The sequence below is a fragment of the Polypterus senegalus genome, chromosome 1, assembly GCF_016835505.1.
Source record: "Polypterus senegalus isolate Bchr_013 chromosome 1, ASM1683550v1, whole genome shotgun sequence".
Taxonomy (NCBI): domain Eukaryota; kingdom Metazoa; phylum Chordata; class Cladistia; order Polypteriformes; family Polypteridae; genus Polypterus; species Polypterus senegalus.
In genome coordinates, this window is record NC_053154.1 from 236,245,079 (window position 1) to 236,257,712 (window position 12,634).

The 12,634-nt window shown below is 37.1% G+C and overlaps 1 protein-coding gene across 2 annotated transcripts in view; it reads right to left on the bottom strand.

The window, feature by feature from the left end:
* Nucleotides 1-12,634, bottom strand: part of LOC120539918 (transcription elongation regulator 1-like protein) — a 742,345-nt gene that overhangs the window by 675,737 nt on the left and 53,974 nt on the right. The gene's annotated exons all lie outside the window — the stretch shown is intronic.

The following is a 12,634-nucleotide window of genomic DNA, read 5'->3' on the forward strand; positions in this document are numbered from 1 at the left end:
TAGTAAAAAATTAACAGTTAGCACCTGTGATCTATAGTTTAATTATAAATATACACTATAACATAGGACATAAGGCGTCTATGCATCTGGTTATGCAGGAACTTAATGTAATAAGTTTTTTAAAGAGAAAGGGGAAAAATAATTTGTATCGGAATCATCTAATCAAGTAGCATGAAATCAGTAATTGGTATCGGCATTAAAAACCTGATCAGAGCATACTTAAGACAATATTAAAATATATTTCAACATACATCAAATACTCAACACAGAAACAATAACAATTTCAATCCAGTCCTATGTGGTCACAATTATTATTTTCCAGTTTTTGTTCAGTAGACAAAGTGCTTAATCATATTATCTATACTAATAAAAGGCAAAGCCCTCACTCACTCACTGACTCACTCACTGACTCATCACTAATTCTCCAACTTCCCGTGTAGGTAGAAGGCTGAAATTTGGCAGGCTTATTCCTTACAGCTTACTTACAAAAGTTGGGCAGGTTTCATTTCGAAATTCTACGCATAAGGGTCATAACTGGAAGCTATTTTTCCCCATATAATGTAATGGAGTCTTGAGTTGGAGATGGCCGCGGGGGGCGGAGTTTCGTGTGACATCATCACGCCTCCTACGTAAGTACGTAGAGCACAAGGAAGAACTCCAAACAGCGATCAGCACAAAACGCCATTTCACAATTGAGAAGGCAGAAAAACATTATGAAGCAAATGATGCATACAAGCATATTCATAAGTACAGCTACTGCGGAAACAAAGCACGGCGTGAACCGTAAGTTTATATTAAATTAAGTTCATAGGCTACCACTAGCGTTTGTAATTTAGTGCCTGCCCATATAAGGCCGTCCATCAGCGGCAATCCAATACAAACACTGCCGGTAAATATTCACGTGTGAAGGACTGTGCTTATGCAGAGGAAGATGAGATGGTCAGGGTGGTGTTTGGCACAAACTCATTGAAACTGCGAGAGAAAGTTTTAAGTGCCGGGTCTTAGCTGACATTACACGAGATGGCACCAGTACAGCTGGGAACCTTCGATGCAAGAACACCAAGCGGCTCACGTGAACTGGCGCAGTGCACAGACAAAAGCAACAGTTCCAAAGAGTGCTGAACAAAAACCGAATTACACAATTGAGAAGGCAGCAAAAAAATATGAAGCGTCTTATACATAGAATCATATTCATAAGTGCAGCTACTGCGGAAACAAAGCACACGGTGGAAAAAGTGAATGTCCTGCTAAAGGAAGACAGTGTAAAAAAAAAAACGTGCATGCAGTTTGTCACATCACAGATAAAAGGAAGACGAGCTGTTTATTGATGCAGTAAGAAACTAATCGATGAATGAAACCTCTTATCTTTACAGCGATTGACAAACACGGAATGTAACTTGAACACATCCTACAAATACGAGCCTGATTGAAAGAAATAATGATAATCAAATCCTTGATGACAGCAACATTCAATAACACTCACAAAACAATTACTGTATATTGACAATCATGTTACGTTATTTTTAAAATGTTCCCTTTTCTTTTTCATAACTTCTACTTCTCCACTGCGATACACGGGTATATATATAAATGTATATATATACCCGATCTACAATACATACTTTAGCATAGACAAGCCACACGCTGTGGCAATTGTAGAGTCTTAAGCCTCTAACGCCGACATTCGAGGTTGATTCCCGAGAGGGATGTACTGACTATGTAGCGCTACCGATTCATTTTACCTTCGATCTCCTTGGTTTGGGACGTATGAAAAATATTAGGTTAACGCAGAATCATGTTACGTTATTTTTAAAATTTTCCCTTTCTTAGCACAAGCACAGCTGAGAAGCTTCGATGCATGTACTCCATAACGCGTTAAAAAATAACGCATTTAATCACACTTTCAATTCCAAGCAAACGGGAACTTTTGTCAATGCATGATTTCCTGGTACATCCATTACACTGATGCACACATCACAGCTACAAAAATGTTAGAGTCGGAATAAAGCGCGTTCCTACGACTGATCATTTCGACTTCCCGAGTGAAGCCTTGATAAAAGCATGGTTTTGTGCACACTGAAAAGCAAGCAAAATTAGATGCATTACAGAAAGCGGACTTTGTGGCTCTTACTGGGGATCATTGGACTTCCGTGACCGTTAGTAATTCTAAATACATCTAATTACAAAATGTTCAATGATCACACTGTTTTAGCCTAATGTACAAAATAATTTTGGCTAATGTTACTCAGAGTTTAAAGAGTAAGCTGGTCAAATTACCTTTTATGTTTCTGACTTATTTTTTTAAGAAGAAAAACTGCACTTTATGGTGAAATTTTGGTTATTATTATTTAAAGACAATACTATTCTGAAAATGTACTTAAAGTACTTAAACTACCACTTTATTTTTAAGTCTGCCCAATTTTAACCAGGGATGATATTTTTGTTTCTGTTTTGAATTCAAATGCAGTTTAAAGGCTTTTTTTCAGAAATTAAAACAGCTTCAGTTTACAATATTCATGTCCATGTCTATTATTTGATTCTGTAAGCCCACTAAAACCGTTTTAAATAAAAAAAAACATTTGCGATTTGGGGCAAATTTACGTGTGCGATTACATATGATTAATCAAGATTAATTCTTACACAGCCTCTAATTAATTGGATTAATTTTTTAATCGAGTCCCACCTAATATATATATATGTAGATATATATATGTAGATTTGTATATATATGTGTATATACAGTATATATGTAGATATGTATATGTTGTATATACAGTATGTATATATATGTGTGTGTATATATACAGTATGTGTATATATATGTATATATATGTATGTGTATATGTGTATATATATGTGTATATATATATATTTATATATATATATATATATATATATATATATATATATATATATATATATATGCCAGCAACACTCATATCAATGACAAAACAATTACATTAACAATCATCTTACGTTATTTTTAAAAAGTTTGCTTTTCTTTTTCATAACTTCTTTATCACACTACTTCGCTGCGAAGCGCGGGTATTCTGCTAGTACTTAAATAAATGGCATGATTCATTGCACTGTTCTTGACAACAATGCAAATGCAGCTGGATGTACAAGTTTAACCAGCCTTTAAATTGCATCATGTAAAATTCAGTCAGCAGGTGAAGGTGAAACTGAAAAGTTCAGGCTACACATACAGAAATGTTGAAACATTGTGGGTCAAAAAGCCTGCCCAAGCCAGCAGACAGGTTAGTGGCACCAAAACAAATTTTCTCAGACTCCTAAAATAAGCACACTTTCTAGAAAAGAAAATGCATTGAACTTTTCATGGAAACTGGAAAAGAACGTTATGTATTTGCACTAGTATGCCACAATGCAATTTTGCTTTTCTTGTGGACATCGCCGTATTCTGGAAATAGTATTGGTAGTACGTATGGCAGTAAGTCCCAGAATTCTCTAGGGTTGAGCTACATGTTATATCATCGATGCAATCATAAATATTGTCCTTTACTTTATAATCGAGGTCAGATAAACTTAAAAATACTTAAGACTGTTTTCTTCAATGCTTTTTTTAAGACTTACTTTTCGGAACTCTCAACCATGATTCTTATTTTGCCCTTGTGACAAAAGATTTATTTGACTCCTCATTTACAGCTTTCTCCCAGTCCTTTACTAAAAAATCCCTAACTGTCTTTTAGAAAGAACACCATACTGGACCTACAGTCCCCTGAAAAGAATGCAAAAGGTCCCTATTTGTCTCAGCTCCTAACTGTGGGATTTTGTCGAATCATCATTTTTGCATTTTGTTTTAGTTGCTACACTGGACTTGCTTGTGTTTTCTGGCATACTGAAGCCAGAATGTACAATAGGTATTACAAAACTTACTTTTTTGGCTTAACTGTTAATTAATTATTTTTACTTTTGGATTTCACCTTTGTCTCACTAATTTAGAGTATTCAGAGTAAATTAATTCCTAATTTACTCCTCATTATTTCCTTTTCTCTTAGATTTTCTTTTAGAATGGTTGTGAACTGATATTTCATTTGAGAGGAAAGAGATTAAAAGTTATATAAAAGGTCAGGTCAGGTCAGGTCAGGGAGCATGCACTGGTACAGTGCATTGCCACGCCCACCACACAATGAAACAGCTCAGGATCCTGGTTGGCAACCCCTCAGGCAGACACAAGGTCCAGTCCCACATCCCGGAAATGGCCAGCTATCTGCCACAGCTAGGTGTTACATGGCTTGGTCCAGCCACTCGGGTCCTCAACAATGAGGATCCTGTAAGCCACATCACTCTTGGGGAATTGCACCACACAGCCATAGTGCTGTAACTGACACTCCCTCACAATGCAGGTAAGGCGCATCACTTGGGACTGCATGAGCAACCGCTCATTTGACACAAGGTCAAACCAGCAGTACTCAAGAATTCTCTGAAGAAACACAACTCCAAAGGAGTCCACTCTTGTCTCAGGTCACTGGTTAGAATCCATGTCTCGCAACCATATAGCAAAACAGGAAGCACCAGGACTCTAAAGACATGGACCTTCATCCTTTTGCAAGGACATCGGAAGCACCACACACCCCTTTACAACAACATCATGACCCTCCATGCTCTCACAATTCATCTACTGACTTCATAGGAAATGTTACCAGAATCATGAATGTCACATCCAACATTCAACAAGGTCGGCATTCTCTCCACAGGCAGACACACTGGCAATGGCTTTGCCCAAGAGGTCATTAAAGGCCTGGATCTTGGTTGTTGTCCAAGACACTTGCAAGCCCAAACACTCAGACTACTCGCTTAGTCTCTCAAGAACCCCGACCAGAGCATCCACCGACTCTGTGAAGATCGCAGCATCATCAGCAAAATCAAGATCAGTGAATCACCAACAGATGCCCCACAGCCACTGGACCCCACAACCCTACCCAACACCCAGTCCATGCAAGAATTGAACAAAGTAGAAGCAAGAACACACCCCTGACAAACCAAAGAATCAACTGGGAAAAATGTAGAGGTTCTGCCTCCACTGTACACGAGACTCAAACCAGTGTACAAGCCATGCCTAGCAACATTGGGGGGATCTGACAAAGTCTCAGAATGTCACACAAGGCAGCTTGATCAACTGAGTCGAACACTTTACAAAAATCAACAAAAAGGCTGCAAAGAAACTGCAGATATTTGTATTTGCGCTCCGTGAGAACCCTCAGTGCCAAGATGCGGTCGATGGTAGACTTCTTAGGGGTAAAACCAGACTTCTCCCGTGGCTTGTAGTTAAGCAAGTAATCACAGATCATCTTGTGCATGACCCTAGCAAAGACCGTACCCAGCACCAAGAGCAGTGTTATCCCCCTGTAGTTGCTGCAATCCAGGTTATCACCCTTTCCTTTCCAGATAGGGGCCACAAGTCCCATTTTGCACTCAGTTGGGATGACGCCCATCTCCCAAATGGAAGCAAAGATTGCTTGTAAAGCCAAGCCTTACCACCATCCTGGAGAATTTCACCTCAGATACCACAGATCCCTACAGCCTTCCCTACCCTCAGCTAGTTCACCACCTATACAATCTCAGCTAATTGGAGGATCAGCTTCAAGAACTGTGGAGCCAGAGATGTCCAATGTCTTCTTATCTTAGCCTCCTTATCTGCCCTCAAAGCTCTCGTAGCCGTGCTCCTCAGTTCACGGTACAGACAACAGCTGCCATCAAGCCATGCGCTGCGACTCCTCTTAATGATATCCAAGGTGCCCTGCAAGATGAACACAATCCTCAGCAACCTTCAGGGTCTTGTCATGGATGATCTTCCTGTGTGAAAACTAATTAGAAACTTAGTCTGATCTTGGAATCTGACTAGGTCAAGCCTCATTCTCGTAGCAGGTGGTAGCCTAACTGTACCTAAAATGTATCTTCAGAATAGCAACAAAAAGAATTCACAAACTGGGCACTTCTGTAGACCCTACAGTTCTGTAGGAGCCTTCAGTATCTTCTCAGAAGGATGTGATCAATCTCCATAACCGCACCACCAGCATTAGGGCCAGTTTATACTTTAAGCACGCATGATGGCTGCCACGCGATCCCCACATTCATTTGACGCATCTTCCGAGCATGTCCTTAGAAATTAAAGCGACGAGTGCACAAGATGCAGTACCAGCAAAATAATCGGGGGGGTACAGTGTGATCAAGTCGGAACGTGACTTCAGAGTCTCTGTTTACTATGAACATGTGACAGCAAGCCGCTTTGCAGATCCTACGGGATCAATGTGCGTGCTTCACTGTTTGATGTGGTAAAGCAAAATGCTGACATACAGATGTATTCATGGTGCTTTTCAAGCATTGCATATTCCTCATCATAATGGTAATCCTAAAATGGTGCTACTGTACAGTTTGTGTGTGCTTCTATTCACCTTCCGATGAGCAGATGCCCCATCCATTCATGAAATTTGCAAACTACACAGTTCCACTAATTTAAAAACACCCATAACTGAATGCAATGCAAATCTAATATTTGTTCAACTGCCGTAGTATTTTAAGGTTTATCGTAACGTGAGGAATCATGTTTAAAAAGAGAGAGGGGTGTAGAGTGTAAGACTGAAAACAGTGAGCAGGATATGTAGCAGTAATTAAATGATGATCAGGAGAGGCATCTGATTCAAATTCATTATATATTTGTAATTAGCTCTTTGAGATGTGCATGTTTGGGTTTGGGAACTGAGACAACTGCTGGACAGAAATTTGTAAAATCATTTGCATTTACTGAGGCACCTCACTTATGTGTTTTCTTTATATTCTTCTTTTGTCAATATATTTTCATTCCTCAGTGTTTCGGTATATTATTGCCATTTAAAGTGGTTTTCTGTTTCAGTGGGGTTGTGCAATCTCTACACTCAAAAGCTTATTGCATCTTATTTTTCCTTATGGATCTTTTGCAGCGCTCCATTCTTTACCAACAAGAGTGGAGTGCTGCAACTCAAAAGAGCAGCAAGAGTGGCACATGTGATATATATCTTTTTTTTCACTTTTTTTCTGTAAGTTCAACTTTTGAGGGTCTTGAAAGTGTTATTAGTGGTTCCCTTTCCAGAATTTTCCCAGTGTCATCTATAATTCAAAGTTCAGATTGTAGCACAATGTCACAGTGGTATACACATACCACCCAACTCTACTAATCAGATTTACAATTGAAATAAAATGTGAGCTGCACACATGCACACTTCCCTTCCTGGCTTTTTGTTATTCAGGTAAAAGTTGGATAGAATTGCAATTGAGCCAAACAGAAATGCACAGAAATTCATCTACTGCCAAACATACTGAAACAAAATTACAAGGAGCACATGTGGTCTGATGTCCTCTATGGAAAGCTAATGGCTTTATTTGCTCTTATGTCTGATCTTGAAATGTGCTAATTAACAAAACCTTTGCTTAAAATGCCTTATAAACCATCCTGGATGTGAAAAATATTTCATCTTACTTGTCAAGTGTTTGCATTTTGTTAACTACTTACTTGTCACTTCACATAGTAGTAAGAAAACATTTTTTGATAATAACATCCTGCTCTATAGTTCACATGCCTAAGTAGAATGTTGTTGTTGACAAACCATAAACTGTACCTCATATAATTATTTAGTTGACTCTATCTCTGAGCAAATGGTAATGTTTATTGGAAGCTAGCCAAAAGTACCCAGAGTCTGCAATCTGGTCAAAGACTTAGACACTTAAGTGACATGGTTAAGCAAAAATGTAGTTGATGGAAAAAATAAAAAAATTGCTGAGAGGCAGAACATCTGTATGATAAACTTTTAACAATTTTTGGCAAAAGTACTTCCAGTCTATTGTCAGGGGGCAAGAAGTTTGTAGATATTATGAGAGTATATGTGAGCACTCTAAATGACAAGTTGACTGAAACACAGCACATGAACACAATGTCAGCACCTTCTGTGAGAAGGACTAAAACTGTGCAACAAACACTGTCACTCGATCGTCTTCACTGTTCCTTCCAGTAGTCCACAGCTTATAGTGGGGTGTGTTTATTATTATTTCTTCCTAAAAAATGTTATCTATTTTTTCTTTTGACCTTATTTTTTTCAATTTTTTAAGTATATTTGATATTTTGAAAATAACTGGGTGACGTAATGTAAATATTTTTCTTCTCTCTCTTTCTTGCTCTCTCTGTGGTTTTGCTGCCATCCATGCACCTGCTGCTGCATGCTCTCACACTACAGTGCTGTTCTTGTGTAGTGCCAATTCTAGTTTAGGTGACTCCTAAGCTTTAACATTACATACAAGTTTTCCGTGGTTCCCACAGAACAATGACATAATGCATCAACATTATAAAATGGATCGCAGGATGGAATCATATTCAGTGCACTCTAAGTAAATGAAAGATGTATTCTTTTGAAAATAATCATCTTGCATTGTAAAAGTAAATTGGTAATTAAGAAGTGTTTGAACAATTGCTCAACAAACCAAATTATACTACCCCAATTTTCATTGGCTAGGTTTAAACAATCCATGCAACACAGGTGTGCACAGAGCAAGAATTCTGACATGTTAAGTGATGCTACTTCATATTTAAATTCTGTAATGCAGCAGCAAGCAGACTTACTGTATCATTGCATAGCATCTCAATTACTCCATATATATCTATATATGCTGTTGAAAATGGCAGCCATACTGTATTTTCAGTTTTGGAAACCAAAAATTCATTAAAACATTTGAAAGCTAGTGTTGAGCCTTGCATGTGCGTAAATGATAAACATGTTTGTTTTAAAGAACTTCAGTAACAATACATTTGAAGAACTATTGGTGGAGGTGAGGGGGTACTTTGAGATGAGAAACTACTATGTGATGGAGTACAAGAAGTCTTTCAATTTCATTGATAACCCTTACGTGTGACTGTGTATCTCCCTGACCCCAGTCATCATTCATATCAGCTTTCCTCAGTGTTCTGCACTGGAAAGTGAAATTGCTGAACTGGAGATTAACAACACACTGAAAGGTATGAGACAAACATTCCTAACAAAACAAAAGTGTGTGCAAAAGGTGGTCACCTTTTTAAATAGTATGTATACTCGTAATTACACATTTTCTATAGTAACATGATAAAAAATAAAACACAGGAACAGATAACATACACCAAGAACAGTCTATAAATACTGCTTTTCAAAATCAAGAACATGCTACTCCAATGCCATCATTAGGAGAGAAAGACTTATTAGACACACTTATTCCCTCAGATTTCTAGTATAGTTACCAAGAGAGTTTTACTTATATCACTATTTTTGTTTAATGCTGATGTATGGGGTATTGTTAAGGTTTCTTCGTACAACAAAACATTAATACTGCAAACATGAATAGGATTATGCCTTCTATAAACTAAATGTGTACTTTTATATCAACCAGGAAAATATCTACTTGGAAAATAGTCTGACCTCTGATTAAGACAGGTTTTCACCTTTTTCTGCAAGCCATTTTAGCCACTGCTGCATCAACAATAACCCCTTGGACAAAGAGATATGTGCTGTATTAAACAGGCTTATATTCGCTTTAGCCTTTTCCCTATAAAAGGTAGTTGAACTATGGAATATATCTGTGTGTCCAAATAAGGAAGTGTATAGTAATGCTCCCTTTATCCATCAGCATCTTTCTTCCTAAAACTCACTTAAAGTATGCTTAGCTGTTAAAGATGATAAAGACTTTTCAAAAAAGCATGTTTTATTTACTCATTTTTTATTCAGTCAGCAACCATGCTACTGTTAAAAACACCAATATTTAGTTAACAGACTGACAAATCAACATGTGCTATATGCAGCATGAAGGCTAATCATAGCAGGAGATATTTATACAAAATTGCTTGTTAAATGAAAGAATCAAAAGCAAAAAAAGTTTCATTTGTTTAGAAATAAAAATTACAAAAACACCATATTATCCTGGCCCTCTGATATAATAGGGTTAATCAAAATTGCCTATAATCAAAATGGAGGAGAAGAGATAGTATAATTGAATGTTAATGAGTGTGCTCTTCGGTGGGCTGGCGCCCTGCCCGGGGTTTGTTTCCTGTCTTACACCCTGTGTTTGCTGAGATTGGCTCCAGCAGACCCCCTTAACCCTGTAGTTAGGATATAGCGGGTTGGATAACGGATGGATGGATGAGTGTCCTAAATTTCCTAGAATAACATGAATCTGCTTTGTACTCATTCCAGTATGACATTGAAAGGAAATAAACTTCAACTATAAAGATAATGCACAACTACAAAATACAGAGTTATGTTTGAATACTTCTGTTTAAGGGTATGTAATGCCCACATGCCAACAGCTATGGGGCTCTACCATTTCCACACAAACAACAAGTATGATAAAAAAAAGTGCAAAGTGCTTTTTTAAAACATCCAGTGTCCAAACTGCAGTGCAAATGAGACTGAAATAAATACATAAAACAACAGTGCAGGGAATTAAAATCAATAAATAAATCCAATAAATTGTTAAAAACAAGGATAAAATTGGTCAGAATTGGTTTCCTTTCATTACGTTCCACAGTGTTCACTCTCACTCTCTCCCATCTCACACTGCTCACTTAACACACTGGGGCATGTGGTCAATCAACCAACTCCCATATCCCAGCCATCTCTGTCAATATCTACTATGACACTCTACAGCCCAACTCATTTGTCCTGCCACATTCCTTCAGTCTAGCAGAACCCCTGGAGTGCTCACTAGTCCCTGCTCTTCAAAATCAGCAGGGGGTAATCTTCCCCAGAACACCTCCACAGGGTTTCTCAGACAGCTCGCCTCCTTCAAAATGCCCTGTCCTGCCCTCTCTCTCTTTGCTGATTTCTTCCTTCCAGATTTATTTCTAGACTTCTACTTGTTCCTACTCTGACCTACTCAAACCTTTTCATAAACTTTTTATACTGAATGCTGGTGAGGTAAACAATGTATGAAGTCTCAATAAAGGATGTGGTGGCGCACATAAAACAAGCATTAGACAATTTCCCCATTAAATTCTCTGCAGCCACAGAATTTTCCTTCCACACACCTATGCTCAGGAGTTCTGAGCCACATTATTCTTTGAAATCATGTGCACCTGCTCAAACATGCCACAGACCCTGGACATGCTCCATCACATGGTAATTTCAACTGATTACATAATTATTTAGTGATACAACAGAGCTCTGTCATCATCTTGCAGGTTTTTTTCACCATAAAGACATAAATATATATGGTATATATTCTAAACAGTTATGTCATTGAAAAGGATTTTAAAATTTTATTACATCAAAGAATTTGATTTCTTTATGCTTTGTTCTTATGCATAGTTTTATCACAATAGTAAGACAACTCAAGCCTATTTATGCCAAAGGTTTAAACATACACAATATACTTATTATTTACTTGACGATCACTGTCTAACATTACTAGTCACATCTTGAATACCTGTCATTACCATGTAGAGTGGATTAAATTGCTTCATTTCTAAGTATAGTTAATAGCATTATAGCTCAAAAACCATTATGAACTGGAAAACTAGTTACTAGATACAGTAGTAATTCAAACATTACATTTCCATTACCAGAAGTTACAAAAGTACTACATGATTGCTTCAAATTAAATCCATTTTATAATGTACAACAAAACTTTCATATATGACAGGGACAGACGTATATGTTGAAAATCTCAATGCAAATCTCTGTGTTGCAGCTAAGAGCTGCATTTGAGTTTATAACAGCTAATTCCCTCAACAATCTACCTAATAAAGAAACAGTGTAGTAGCCAACTAGGTCATTAACAAGGCTCCAGGATGAAAGATAGAAATGTGGCCATTTTTAGAGACTTTTAACATTAAATATTTAACAGACATGCCAACATGTAATGTTATACCCCTTTCAGACACATTCAAATCCTTGGTAAAAATATTCTTAATAATACAGTTGAAATAAAGGATGAGGTGACAAATTATAAGATAATTTATGTCCTCTTGAATATTATTTTCAGAGATGAATTAAAGCTGATCACAACATTTTACTTAGCAGGTACAGCTAGAAAGCTACAAAACTAGTAAAAAGAATCAGTACCACTGATTCATTATCAAATTACTCAACAATATATTCATTTCTGTTCTGATTTTCTTTCTTTTAAATTTTTTATAAATATTTAGTGAAAATCTGTGTCTCTGTTAATATCCAAATAATGCTACAATAAAAATGGCAATACAAGTAAAAATTACTTAAACATTAGTGCTCTTTGCACCAGAGAAACAAGAACTGTTAAAAATATTACTAATAATGATTTCTTGTTAAAGTTGATCACATCACAATATTTGCAATTCCATTGATTGACATCAGAAATCTTTCTCTTGAAGCAACATTTTAGTACTCGATAGAGTACTAAACAGAAAAATAGTCTATTATTACAAAGTAAGAAAATAGCACACACACATGCACTAGGGGACTTTGCCCCTTGCTCGCATCACTCACCAACCCCTGTGTTTGGTTTTCCAGATACACACATTTAAGATTTATTTTCTTTGAATTGTTGCTATTTCAGTAGTTTCACTTTTATTTCAGAACTTTGGAATCTTTCGAGTCCCACAATGCCGAATCTTTTAAATGAGACGTGTGTTTAATGACTTTGT